The sequence below is a fragment of the Colias eurytheme genome, chromosome 20, assembly GCF_061535395.1.
Source record: "Colias eurytheme isolate Ceu_HAF_F1 chromosome 20, ilColEury1 Martin Lab GWU primary, whole genome shotgun sequence".
Classification (NCBI taxonomy): domain Eukaryota; kingdom Metazoa; phylum Arthropoda; class Insecta; order Lepidoptera; family Pieridae; genus Colias; species Colias eurytheme.
Genome location: NC_142999.1, coordinates 7,610,694 through 7,626,615, shown reverse-complemented (window position 1 = coordinate 7,626,615; position 15,922 = coordinate 7,610,694).

Genomic DNA, 15,922 nt, shown 5'->3' with positions numbered 1-15,922 from the left:
TTTAAGAATCGTTTTTAGAACGTCCTAGTTATTGGTAATTGATCATTTCTTTCGAACTGTTTAGAAGTTTTTATTAAATTACTCAATGTTGGACTATAACTATCGATACTAAATAATACAACCTGTCATTCGAAATAAACTATACGTACTGTTTCAATTGTAGAAGAATGTGCGAAAATAAAACACTTGTACGGCAAAAATAAATTCCCGTACATTACTCTATATAATCAATCGTATATTCACGGTAATTGCATCAAATTAGAACTTTCAATAAAATGTTGTTCTACCTGTATTTCACATTACCTACTAGATTACTAAATAGAAGTTATTGTAGCAGCTGTGGTAGCAGCAAAATCTGTTATCGTTCATCTAAAAATCTGTTAGCCACATAGCCATAATCCCAGACGCGCGTTTGATTTTTACTTATTAATATTGATTGGTCAAATGACCAACCCCATGGTCAGTCGATGGGACAATTGTTCGCATTTCCGTCCGTTAATGACGCATAAATTAGATGCATTACACATCATTCGTCTTCATAAATTTTATCGTTTTAAAAAGTTAAGAGGGTCGTAAAATACATAACAATTGTAAGTGATTTCATTTTTAAATACAATATGGGTTACATACGTTTTTTTGAATATAGTTTTATGTGTTAATTGTTAACGATGACTGTATTGTTAAAAAAATATTAAGTATTTACCTTATATTATAGATATATTATTTTTAAGTTAACTGTAATTTTGCATTAATTCTAAGATACCTTAGATATTAAAATAGGTTAGATACTATGGACACAGATTACCTACTAAATAGTTACTACGTCACACAGATAATAATTATTATAGTACTAGCTTATATAAACTTTTAAATGAAGTATGGAAAATAAAATACATTTACAGGTTTTGCTATAATCTATAGACTGACACTTTTTAATGCACTTTGTCGGCGAAACTTAGGTAAGACATGGAGGTGATAAGATGTGGATAAGCCTCACTGTTAAATGCAAATGCTTCAAACGGGTTGGGTATATTAATTGATTTGCTTTATTGCATTTTAATCGAGAGCTATTCAAGAAAAGTTTTGCTTGCTTTTTAAACATATTTAAGTTCTTTTCATCGTTTTATCATCTATCTAGTCTACACTAATATTATAAAGAGGAAAACTTTGTTTGTTTGTTTGTTTGATTGTAATGAATAGGCTCATAAAATACTGGACCGATTTTGATGAAATTTGGCACAGATAATCTTTAGACCCTGAGAAAGAACATAGGCTACCTTTTATTGCGAAATATGTATTATGTACCACGGGCGAAGCCGAGGCGGACCGCTAGCAGCAAATAAAAATAAAATTCAAAGTGGGGGTTTGATTTACGTTGCAATAAAATTAATTAAATTAAAGCAAAAAATCAAGCACAGGATGGATTCACAGCTGTTACTCTATAAACCAAAACAACGTGTACCAGGCTAGCAGATATGAAGGGAAGGTAGATCATCCCCGTCCTTGCTTGTGAGTTGTGTGTAGCCTGTGCAGTGTGCAATGTCTGCCATATTATGTGCAATGTAGGCTTTTAAGTTTTAAGGTAACTAATGCATGCAGCTTTACGTGTTTATTTTCACTATTCTTACTAGAAATTATTTACGAATGCGATAAAATATAAGGTTACGTTTTGAGTTATTAAAATTGATAAGTTTTGTGTGATGGAAAAGTATTTAAAACAATAGTAAAGCCACAAAATAAATATTTTTTGAATATGAAATTGAGCTTACACAAAAATGTAAAATTATATGTCCAAAGAAATTGTATCTATCCCATTAAAATATTTTTAATCACATCTTTTATTAAAAATGAACTTTATAAATCGAGAGTCTGCGTAGAGGTATTACAAACCAAACCGATTGAAAATATAATTAAGTAATTTTATTATAGATAATTTTAAATCTAAAGAAGGACAGTGCAATATTTTTTGCTATAGATAAATAAGAATGAGATAGCTGCACAAGCCCCGCCCGTTGTTTACACAACACTCCCGTAACCCAAAACATTGTACCAGGTTGTCAGAAATAGGAAGAGATCATGTGATAACAGGATCCGATATTGTTTACAAACAAGCTCGAAATCCAAAACAATGTACTAGGCTTTTAGAAATTAAAAGAGCACTTTTGGTGGAATATATTTTTTTGTTCTTGAAGTGAAACTTCTTTAGGCGCGTTGAAAGTAAAATTTCAAGGTCGCGTCATGGCAATACCGTCACGTCATGGAGTACCTAAGGCGACGATTTTGATATCTTTGAATCTTGCCAAAGAAGTTTCACTGATGACACGTGCTCGGCACATACGCTTTCGTATTCCTAATTTTCCGATGCTCAATTATGGTTCAATTTTAAATCCTAATTAGGTATCGGTCAATTAGGGAAAGCTGGCATGTTCACAGTACTCACACTTATGCAATTTCACTTACAGTATGTTCAAAAATAAATGCGACTCTAGTTTCATTTTAGACTTGAATTGTAAAATGGGTGCGTTGTAGATATATATATGCAAATATAATTACTTATGAAAGCTCTCATAATTTACCTGTAAAATTATAATTTAAAAGTAAATCAATTGATGAAGTTAATTATTTATTCTAATAATAATCTATTGGATAAAAGTATTAATAATCATTCAATTATCAAATAATAATTAAATTCCTGACTTTGGTCGAGTAAAGATATCTAAGAAATATTATATTTGTAGTAAGTACGTAATACCTACCAATACGCGCTAACAAATATGTGTTACATGTTTATTGTATAATTTTCACACTATTGGTTTTAAACTCAAACTCAAACATTTATACAATTAGACTTCTTCTAGAAGCACTTTTGAATCGTCATAACAGTTTAACAGTTTTAACATTTACCACCAATTCAGAAAGCAGTACTTATCTATAGAGAAGAAGAAGAATCTATTTAATCATAATCGTAATCTTCTACTTCACTGTAACTTTCATCGCTCGAAGAACTCGATGTTTCGTTGTCGGAATTTCTTAATGTTATTATAAATGAGTCAGTGTAATTATCTACTTTTGGTTCTAATTGAATATATTTTTCCTCATGTTCTCGCGTCTTTCTCCAAACGTCACTAAACATATCCAGACTAATAGCATTTGCTTCCTTTCTAAATAATTCTTCCACAGTTTTCAAGTTAAAGTTCACATTTTGTGATGCTACTTTCCCTTTAATTATGCCCCATAGTAACTCTATTGGGTTGAGTTCTGGATGGTGGAAGGCGCAATACACTATGTCCATGATCTTTGAGGATTGCATCAAGTAGGTAAAAATTGTGTAGGTATAGTTTGGCTTATTTTTTTTAATAATGTGATAACTCTGATTATTAATTAGTAATTTGATTTTTGAAAAAAAAATGCCGATTTTAGTCAAAATTTATATTTTTCTAACAAGATCCTTATCATCCAAATTTCCACCTTGGTGAGTAAAATTGACATTTCTAATGAAAATGAACAAAAAATTAAATGATTTTATTAAATACTGTAAAATAGTCTATAATTCTTCCATTTACTGTAGGTATCACAAAATTCTTCATAGATTTTTAGATATTCGTACTACACCAATTACATCACCCTGTATTTATAAACAATTGCAAAATATGACACATACATAGGCCGGGAGATACTGACACAAAGGACTAGTCGCGTGGGTGGCGAGAAAAAAAAAATTCTAAAATTTGCAGATTTTCCGCGGTATGGCGACCATTTGGAATCGTCCGAAAAGTATGGCATGGCGATTTTAGTAAATGGCTGCACGACGATGGTTACCTGTGCAAAAGTGAGCCCGGTACAAATGGTTGAATTGTTTTTTTTAAATCAACGCATTCACGTCGGTATGGCGGACTGTAAGTCACATCGTAACTGTATGGCATGACACTACCGCCTACATCTTTTTTAAGGGCTATCGGTAAATTCTAAAATTTTTGTGTTACAAATCGTTGGACTTTCGCTATTTATCCGACGAGTGTGACTAACGCCCACGCGACTAGTCCGCCGGTACCAGCGTTCTGACCATCATTTTTATTTTTGTCATTGCGTACTAAGACCCCTCTAGACCGCCATCCTGTTACAAATGACCCGAAATTTTGTGTCAGTATCTCCCGGCCTAACATGTGCAATGTGTAAATGTGTTGACGTTCCAGCTCTTCTTAATATACCTATACTTAACTTCTTTCAAGGTTTAAATAATCATTTTTAAACACAGAAAAAAATACGTTGTGTCCGAATATTAATGAACAAATTCATTGTTCCCAAGGGCTCTACCTTCCGGAGCATTGAACTGCCCAAGTCCGTGAAATTAGAAAACAATAGTTATGAATTATTGAATACATGTCAAAAGCTGTATTTGTAAAAATAACATATTATAGCTCTTTGTCAAGTTAAAGTTTCACCACCAACTCTATATATATATTAAATCTATCTGTACGGAAGGTAGGTATTCTGTAATCGTTGTTTGAAAACGCAATTTTGTTTATATTACCCTTTTTTGTGATTATTGTTATTAATATTATTATACCTAAGACATTACCGATATTTCTAGTAAGTTACAGACAATATAAAATCAGACTAAACAGCAATTTTAAACAATCAATTATCAAATAAATACCTATACAGTACATTACACCTTCGCTAAATTGATTTTAACTCATATAAAAAGCCGTAAAGTTCAACAATAAAACAAAACAGAAACATAAACAAACATCTCAATACTAATTCTAACTCGACAATTAATGTTTGAAAATCATAATATCTATTATTGATAAAGCAAATTGTGGCTATCGTAATGCAATTGAAACATTAACATAATTTATAAGCAATAAATTTAAGGGTAAGCATTGCACATAGCAATTACGCGGATCTCTTTATCAGTAATTGGTGTAGTCCACTTGGATATAACAATGGTACAATGATATTATATTTAGGGTTGTAATACTTCTAGAGGTTTGAAAAGATTTTAAATTACTTTAAATCAGTGGAAACTGGTAATGGTTGAACTTACTTGTAGTGTGGATAAAATCGATATTTTTCATTTTCATTAGTATCTAATGTCCATCTAAATGCAATCACGGATCCGTCTCTGTCCTAAAATTCATTAAATCTTTTCACTCCTTAAAGCAGTAAAAACATTCACACTTTCGATTGTACAGTGAACGGCTACGGATTAGTTCGTACTTTGTATTTCATATCCCACTATACTAATGTTTTAATTATATGCTAAATTTTGTACTCGTTTGTAACTTCTTCACACGAAAGCCTCTGAACAAATTTTCGTGAAACTCCTCAGTGATGTCGCAAGTACCAGACACCAGTCTATCAGATAAGCCCTATAAATACTTGCTAGTGAAATTTTGCAGATCTAATGGGATCATACAAGAGTCCCAAATAGATTCTCCGTTCTATCTCATCCCAAGCGATACATAGTAATTAAGTCGGGCACTCAACTCCAAACATATAAATCTAAAGCTAAGCTCACCGCCTTATTCCGACACGATAGTAATTGAATTGTTACCTCCCAGCCGTTTAGACGATAACTCTGATAAATTATAAGTTTCTATTTACAAGATTTTTGTGTACTTTTTGATTGTAAACATTGAATAAACATAGTGGTATTAATAAATAACTATGAACGTTTAATTTTGGTCGGATGTTAGCTACTCTTTCACGCAAATATGCACAGTTAATTGCTGTTAATTCGACCTATAGAGTACTATTATATATTCTGAGCTATAGGTTCGAAATTATGGACAGAGACGGCTGCATAAGCTTACTGAAATGCTTATAAAAACTAAAAGAACTGAAAGTGATGGAGTGAAAGTTACCAAAAAACAAAACGCTAGTTATCAAATATACCTACCAAAAAATCTGTCCCTGCGTCATCATAACATGAGCTTTAGTACAGAAATACCTGAATTAATAACGACAGTTCAATATTTACCAAGCAAAGACAGCATTAATTAAACCAGGAGTAGATGAACAAAGAAAAATACCAATCAAAAACATTGTAAAACGCACAAAAGAAAGCCACGTCAATCAATTCGTGAATGAAAGCGAAAATAGAATAACCTCAATTAACTGAAGAACCCACAAAGAAATTTACGACATTGTTTACTCCAATCAAACGGTAGCTAGGAATCAAAGTGAAACCAAACAATGTGCCATCAAAGGAAAATCCCGATCATTGATGTAAAACTATTGTATCAGGAAGATAACAAACGTAATGCGATGTGTTGAAAGCCAGATAGTAGATCGATGTATTGTGTATCGATTAGGGTATTTAAATCGTTTAGCAGTTGATCAAAACAATAACCATGGCTATAATTGTCGTATTTTGTGTGCGTTTTTGTAACTGGATCATGAATAAAATAGATATCTATATTTATAATTATAATTTTCGTTATCGTGATGCTAAGGGACATCCAGTTATTTAAAATTTTAATAATATTTCACAAATTTGAAATTTCATTAAATTTAATAATACTAACACACAAATGTTGATAATAATTCTATTTGTGTTATAACTTATAACATATAAAACCCCTGGATATGGTTACATTAAACTTCTAACGCGAAATATTAACCAATCTATACATCTATACAAATATTATAAAGAGGAAAGGTTTGATTTTTTGTTTGTTTGTTTGTTTGTATGAATTGAATAGGCTCCGAAACTACTTGGCAGATTTGAAAAATTCTTTCACTGTTGGAAAGCTACATCATTTCTGAGTGACATAGGCTAGGTTTTATCCCGGAAATCCCACGGGAACGGGAACTATGCGGGTTTTTTTTTGAAAACGCGGGCGAAGCCGCAGGCGGAAAGCTAGTCCATGAATAATGTTAATCGCTAGTCAACAGATATATTATGTAAAAGGAAGATAATTAATTATTATGTAAATTTAACTAACTGTCAATCCATATCATAACCAAATAAATATTTAGCCCCAACATTAGCTAGTCATAGAAACAAACAAATTTCCACACTCGTAATTCCCAAAATTCCTGCTAATAATGCTAAGTGGCTCAAACTATAGCCTACTTCCTTCTTACCACTAATTGTTATGTGTTATAACGGTTCATTAATTGTAGTTTGTAATTAGCAAGTGATTCGTAAAAGTGGGACTGCGCTCTATTTCTTATCGAATATTGTGCAAGACTTGACGGTTGTTCAGAAATCAGAAGCGTAATGTGGTAGCGTGTCTTGGCGGGGCCCCGTATAAAAAATTTTGTGGGGGGGCCCTTAGGAAGGGTAAAGATTTCTCATAAAAGCGCACGTTGGGGGCCCCCTTGGCGGGGGGGCCCCGTATAATTGATACGGCAGATACGGCGGTAGCTACGCCCCTGCGGTTGTTCTAAATCTGTGATTTTTTTTTAAGTTGAATAGCTGTAATTGTACCTACGTAGATCGTAATAGGTAATTAAAATTTATAATTCATATTTTCATACATAGTTAATGATTTTGTAATGTAGGTACGTACTTAGTATCTACCTACATACTTGCAAATAATTACGCTGAGCAATATACGTATTTTTGTTTGCATTTCTGCAACCAAACAAAGATAAAGTGAAAATACAGTACATACAGTAGAATTTAATATAAAGTTTTTTAGCATCTATTTAATCGCAAGTACAATGCAAAATGAATTCATTGCAATGTTCATTAACTAATTAATTGAACATAAGTCCGAGGTCCCACGGCATTGTACTACATGGTCAAAATAAAGTGCCATCATTGGTCTACAATACGGTCTCGTCAATTGAATAACGATTTTAATGCGCGCCGTGTGCAGGGGAAACTAAATAGTGATGTGCTGATGTTACCTTGTTTATCGATTATATTGTTTTTTGGTTTAGAGAAAACACAGTAATCTATTCTATCAATACTGGATATTATTGCGGCTATTGGCCTTGAAGTGGTTATATCAACAATATTTAGGAACATGGAAAATGTATTTCTAAAATCTTTTTATTGTAACCGGTAAACAAAAATGTCGCTTATTTATAATTCTATGAATAAAATACGTTTTGTCTTTAAATTAAGGTTTTTACATATTTGATTATTTCATTACAAACAAGGGCAAATATCATCTATTTTTTTTATATTCCCATAACTATAAAGAAATAATTTAACAATTATTTAACCATGTACTGAATAGCAAATAAACTGAACACATGTTTCAATTACAACTTAGTAACTATCGATAAAACCGCATCACTAACAAAGACGCACAACATAATAGCCGTTTCGAGTGGATACGGGACTCTATTGGCATTGTACTAAATCTCGGCATGATCTAGTTGCTAAGATTGCCCGTGGTCCCGATACAAACAGATCCAGAAAGTATTAAGAGATATTAAAATTAAGGCGCGAAATGGTAGAGGGCGCCAAAGTGACAATAGGATGAAATACCTTATACTTGATGCATTAGGTAATTAAGTAGGTGGTGTTTGCTTCTGATACGAAAATTTAGTGCTCTGTGCAAGCTAGGAGCGCCAAACAACCCGCATGACTTTATGTGGTCTCTTCACCGCTGTGTGTAACTCTAATCTGTGTCATGTGTCAAAATAAAATAGACTGATGAATTGATTAAGTTATCAGTAAAAATACTATAACTGTGTTTAATTGTTGTTAATGTAAAACTATGTTCAAACTTCGAACGTAGCTATGGGGCGCCGTTCCTCTTCCTATAAAAGCAGAACCAAGTAAAGCAAGCCCGGCTCTGTACAAAAGCAGGAATTATGGCCATCGAAACTTATGAATTTATGTTAGTGATAGGCCTGGTTTGATTTAGTGTAAAGGAAATGCACGGATCTGTAAACTCACATAATATTCGATAAGCTGATATTTTATGTCGATAATATTTCTCGTGTAACATACCTGATGGTTTAATGGTGCTGCTAAAGTTGATAGAATAAACAGATAAGGACTGGAGCAATAGTATTTCAAGCTGCAAACATATTTTTTGTTATGTAACTATTATTTTATGTCTATACAATGTGAAAACCGGACTGTAGTTATCAGTATACTCCTAATATAATACCGATTTACGATTTGAGAATTTCATAATTATTTAGTTTTTATTTCGTTCATAGAGAATGTACTAAATAAATGTCGTGATTTTTCACTTTCGTTACTATCATTTGAAGCCATTACTTCTATCCATCTCAATCTAAATGATGCAAACTCTTTTCAATTGATTGAAAATACGTCAATTCTATACAGAAACGAATAAAGAGCCTACAGTAACATTAAAAGAAATACATATTTCATAAATAATTTCCTATGAAATAAAAAACGGCACACTTCACATACATAATTCATCTTGATTGCTATCCAGTTTTACGATTCTCGAGATTTGACTCCATTACTTTTGATATCCGTGTTGCAACAGAGATTCATTCTTTTGCTACCACATTAGCGTCACCTAATCTTAGTTTTATATGCGGTTTCTATTTAACATTTGTATATCCTGAACCGCGGGCTGCCTGCTACTAAATTATTTCTTTCCAGAGATAAAAATAACTCTGTAACATACATCACTGTTTTTTAACAGAGAAGATAACGTGGTTGGGACATAGAAACGCAATGAAAAGCTCTGGAAATCCGAATGAACGATATTGCTCATATTTCATATTTATTAGTCAGGTCGGATGTGGAGTTCATCATGTTAATTTATTTTATTAAAAATTAAATGCTAGATAGCGGCAAAGAAATTATTTCTTCTTAGTTATAATATATTTGCGTCGTTTTCGTTTACCGACTGGTTGAGATGACTTTTAGGAACGATAAATACAAAATATTCCTGTTAATTAAGTGTTAATTATAAAACAGAAAATTAACAAGATACATTTACTTATGCGAGCGTTTGTTTACGTATTTATAGACAGATTTTTGTTTACACAATATATCTGTTCAATACATTGGTATACAATATAATATCTAAATAAAATGAAGTAGGTACCATCTTATGGTTAATAAGATAATCAAATAAGATTTCCATACAGTATTCTAAGAAATACTCTCGCTCTATTAAGTTTTTTATTCGCACTATCTATTACATAATAATTATTAGCTGCCCCGGTTGTTATTCCCTATTTCGTATTTTGTCCCCATCAGTAGGTACAATCCTTTGAACAAAACCGCATTGGTCGAGTTGATCTATAGTTTTACGCTTAGCAACACATTTTGTCGATTCATTTATTATATAGATTTACCTTTTTGGCTACACTAGCGTAAACACTGATCGTTAATCGATATGAACCAGCCAATATCCAGTCAGAAGTCAAGGGCCATCGGGCATCGTTCTCAGAAGTAAGAATGGCAATTGCATCTCATTAAGACGATCACAAGCCAATTGAAGATGCTGAATGGTTTTGAATCGCCACAATGTTCATATTGATGTGTAATGTGCTTATGTAATGAATGGTATGAGAAATTTATTGATATATCATATAGCTTGTAGGGTAGATAAAGGAATCTTTTAGGGAATAATAATAGTTTAATAAAACTAAAAAAACACGCTTTTTATAGAAAACCGAACTAAAAAATAGAAAATTTTATCAAATTAGTCATCAGTCCTCAATAAATCTACAAAGTTTGAACGAAATCTGGCCGTTTAAAGTGGGTCAAAATCGCGCCCAAAGAAGTCGGTTACAAACACACAAACATACAGGTGAAGCTAATATAAAGGATAAAGCGTGTAAAAAGGAACGTGCTGTACATAAGCATTCGTATCAATTTTCATTGCTACTTTCGGAATAAATCATGACTTATTGATACTTATTGATGCTATAGAAAATTTTGATTGTTTCACATGATTAGTAGTGGTAGTTAGTAGTTTAATAATTAACACGATAATAAGCCAGTTGTAGAGTGGAGTGCAAGCAACATGGGAAGGAAAATAAAGATTCAAATGGGTAACGCAAATATTTTAGAGACTAGAAATTAAAATAAAACCTTATTCTGAGCTGTATGAGTGATATTATACTTTGATACCTATAGCTATTTAGTGCGAAACATTAAAAATGTACACTAACATTATTTCAACGTTTACCTCGTAATAAAAAATGTTTGATGTTAAAATCACGTCAGTTTACAGCTTCTTGACAACTTTATCCGCCGCAAGGCTTGCAAATTCAAATTCTCAGATTTATTCAATTAAAATTCAAGAGAGGTACAATATTAAGGCAATATCTGCACTCGCATCTCTACAGACCGACAGATTGCGAATCGATTGAATACTAAAATCGATTACAATGGCATATCGATGTTTTAACAATTTTCGACACCGGAACCGTTTTATAACCGGACCTTTGCATTTATACCTATTGTTGTAATTTGAATGTTGTTTTCGTGGAAAAATAATTTTAGTAATTATATTGATTCCGCTGATGCCTCGAAGTCCTCATTGTTTTTAGAACATTTTTAAATAAAACATTTTCGAACATAAATTAGTTAAAACAATTCTCACTATACATAACAGGCCGAGTAAAATTCTAGAGATGAACAAATAATTTAAACGTTTATGCATTAGCATTATGGATTAATCTTGCTTTGATTAATTTTATTTGTGTTATGAAGTATGTGTAATTAATCCATCAGGCCCCGGAATCACAGACACAAAAGAAAATCTATTGTGTCGCCGGTCGCGGTCGGATCTGGCCGTTCGGGGCTCAATGGGTTAATATGAAATAATTTGATATAATATTATGTTTCCACAGTGTTTCAAAGTAAACATTGTACATAGCATGTAGTCCATTGAATGAGTCCCTCCAAGGTGGGTCTAGAGTGCGTGAGTTAGTAACGTAAGATGTTTCTTCGGAAACATGTCAAGAGTCCCTAGGTAATAAACATACTAAAACCCCGGGCCACTAGGAGGAGCCCCGGAGTGGGGGGAGGGGGGAAATGGGTCCATTTTTTCATTTTTCGCTTAAATCTCAAAAACGGTACATGTTAGAGAAAAACTTTCATGGAAAAGTTGAAAGGCCATAAAATTATCTACAAGTTGTACCTGAATCATTTTTTCCTATATCCTACCGTTTCTTAGTTATACGCAGTAAAACATGATTTTGGCTCAAACAATTTCCACATCAATCGATCAAAAAATATTTCTTTCTTCCAAAAAACTCAAATGTGCAACTTGTGACCAGTACTGATAGATTGCTCTTAATTAGGTCTATAATTGGTAAAATAAACACATTCCTCCATGGAAGCCTTTAGGAGGAATCGATTGTCAAAATATTATATTAGGGCAGTTTGAGTTACTGAACTTGATCTTTTTATTTTTTTCTTCCAAAAAACTCAAAAGTGCAACTTGTGACCGGTACAGATAGATTGCTCATAATAAGGTCTATCATTGATAAAAATACCAGATTCCACCATGGAGGCGTTTACGGGGAATTGAATTTTATTAGGGTAGTTAGTTAAAAAGTTCATGTATCGTAACTACCCTAATAAAATTCAATACCTCCTAAACGCCTCCATGGTGGAATCTGGTTTTTTTATCAATGATAGACCTAATTATGAGCAATCTATCGGTACCGGTCACAAGTTGCACTTTTGAGTTTTTTTGGAAGAAAAAAAATAAAAAGTTCAAGTATCGTATCTACCCTAATAAAATTCAATTCCCCGTAAACGCCTCCGTGGTGGAATCTAGTATTTTTATCAATGATAGACCTTATTATGAGCAATCTATCTGTATCGGTCACAAGTTGCACTTTTGAGTTTTTTGGAAGAAAAAAATAAAAATATCAAGTTCAGTAACTCAAACTACCCTAATATAGTATTTTGACAATCGATTCCTCCTAAAGGCTTCCATGGAGGAATGTGTTTATTTTACCAATTATAGACCTAATTAAGAGCAATCTAACAGTACCGGTCACAAGTTGCACTTTTGAGTTTTTTGGAAGAAAAAAATAAAAGGATCAAGTTCAGTAACTCAAACTACCCTAATATAGTATTTTGACAATCGATTCCTCCTAAAGGCTTCCATGGAGGAATGTGTTTATTTTACCAATTATAGACCTAATTAAGAGCAATCTATCAGTATCGGTCACAAGTTGCACTTTTGAGTTTTTTTGGAGAAAAAAAATAAAAAGTTCAAGTATCGTAACTACCCTAATAAAATTCAATTCCCCGGAAACGCCTCCGTGGTGGAATCTGGTATTTTTATCAATGATAGACCCAATTATGAGCAATTTATCTATACCGGTCACAAGTTGCACTTTTGAGTTTTTTGGAAGAAAAAAATAAAAAGATCAAGTTCAGTAACTCAAACTACCATAATATAATATTTTGACAATCGATTCCTCCTAAAGGCTTCCATGGAGGAATGTGTTTATTTTACCAATTATAGACCTAATTAAGAGCAATCTATCAGTACCGGTCACAAGTTGCACATTTGAGTTTTTTGGAAAAAAGAAATATTTTTTGATCGATAGATGTGGAAATTGTTTGAGCCAAAATCATGTTTTACTGCGTATAACTCAGAAACGGTAGGATATAGGAAAAAATGATTCAGGTACAACTTGTAGATAATTTTATGGCCTTTCAACTTTTCCTTGAAAGTTTTTCTCTAACATGTACCGTTTTTGAGATTTAAGCGAAAAATGAAAAAATGGACCCATTTCCCCCCTCCCCCCACTCCGGGGCTCCTCCTAGTAGCCCGGGGTTTTAGTATGTTTATTACCTAGGGACTCTTGACATGTTTCCGAAGAAACATCTTACGTTACTAACTCACGCACTCTAGAACTTTTTATTCAATGGACTAATGTGAAATCATGACATTTGAGAGAACCCATTTTCGGTTTCCGCAATGCCAAAATAAACTTTGGTCTGGATTTAGGTATGCTGTTGTCAGTATTAGACGATGTGACTAGTATAAAACATCATAGTGTTGTTACAGAGTATTTTACTAAATTACTAGTACTTACATAATGTCTCTTTGCTTTCTGTAGTCCTCAGGTCCACTTCTTACCCATATGTTTTTGAATTTTTAAGATAATTAAACTGTAATAAAATACGCGTTTATTAGTTTGGTTGAATACGGGCGAATCCTGAAATCGAACGGTGAGTTTACCTCGTTTAGGTAAACGAAAAATAAAAATTGTTTCTTGATTGTTTTTTTACAATTGAAATCATAACAAACACAAGATTATAAAGTGTAATCAAGAAGACAACTAATTAATACATTTTCCTTTAAATATAGACTCTTGTTATTCGTCAGTGTGGATTTGATCTATCGGAATTTATTGTTATAAAATGGTAATTTTTATAGAAGTGATTCATTCATGCATCTTACTCATACAGCAGAAATATATGAGCTTCTGATCGCGTTCTCAATAAAACTTGCCTTTATTTTATCCAAGGCTCTAATCTGTATGCATACTGTATTCATATAGGTACGATTTACTTAAACTTTAATAATAATAAGATATATAATAATAAGATTGATAAGATAAATATAATAATAAGATTGAAAAAAAAGGGGAAATAATAGAAAAAACCTAAGATTGAAACGGGGTTTTAGTCTAAGGATTTCGCTGATAATCTCTAGGTATAATAATTTTTCTTTATTAGGGACAATAAACATAGGTATAGGCGTAAATAACATAGGTTATTGCAAGTTTAAGAGCAGATCAACTAAAGGTCTGCGAAACTTAAATTTTGAATTTGAGAAAATGTCAGGTCAGAGAAATAATATAATTAATAAAGCGTATACTGTATACTTATTAAGAATAGTAGCATCCCAGTTTCTACGTCTATCTATACATATAAAGCAATGGCATAACATGCATTCCTCCATACCCATATAGATATTATAAATGTTTTATTCTCTAGCTAATTACGATAATTAAACCCTCATAATATAGAGGCTGGATGTTGGCAAGTGTGGACAATGCATCGTCAAGGCCACGCCATAATCTCATGTACACGAGCGCTGCATACAAAACAACTTATGCAATGTTTTTTTCTAGCTTTTTATAATTCTTTTGTGGTAGGGTAGGGTATGAATTTATATTAGTTTAGATTTAGTAAATGTAAGATAATATAAAGAGGAAATCAATTTTTTTTTATAAAACTAAATAATTTTTAGTAGTTGCAGGTAGTTTTTTTTGGTAAGTAAGTTTTTCGCGGTAAAATATTGAGTCAATTAAGATGTTAATGCATGTTTGTACTCTTATTGATAATTACTATGTAAGTACAAATATTTGTGTTCACAAATAGGTATCCACCAATAATGTGTAAAAAGCCAAAGGAATAAAAGTTACTTGTTATGTGCACTAAACGGATGCCACTCAGGATTTGCGAAGATAACGCCTCAGATCTGATTTATTTCAGTAACACCCTTTCGGCCTCTGAAAGATAAATTAAATATTGTATTAAATTATCAATATTAAAACCATGTATTTTTATTACCTACAACATCAATGGGATCAACCGCAAAGCACTATAGCTATCAAATAGAAAAAGAATCATCAAAATCGGTTCACCTAGTCAAAAGTTCTGAGGTAACAAACCCAAAAAAAATATTCAGTTGAATTTAGAATCTCCTCTTTTCTCTTATCTCTGTTGAAAAGTATTTATTTACCCAACGGTTATTACCAATCGGATTTCCTTTGACGCAGATACTTCCTAATAATACAATTTGTCTAACATGTTGTGGATAATTTAATACATCCGGAAAATAATAGAAATTGTACTTCATTTGTTGCTAACGATTTTATAATGATCCACTATGTAACTAAGGTATTATTAGGCTGCGTTTCCACCAGAGATGCGAGGATGCATAGAGAGGAATGTGTTTGTAATGGACCAATCCTGTAGCTTTAGCTGTCAGTTTATCTGTCCTGTAGCTGTCCTGTAGCTTTACTTTAG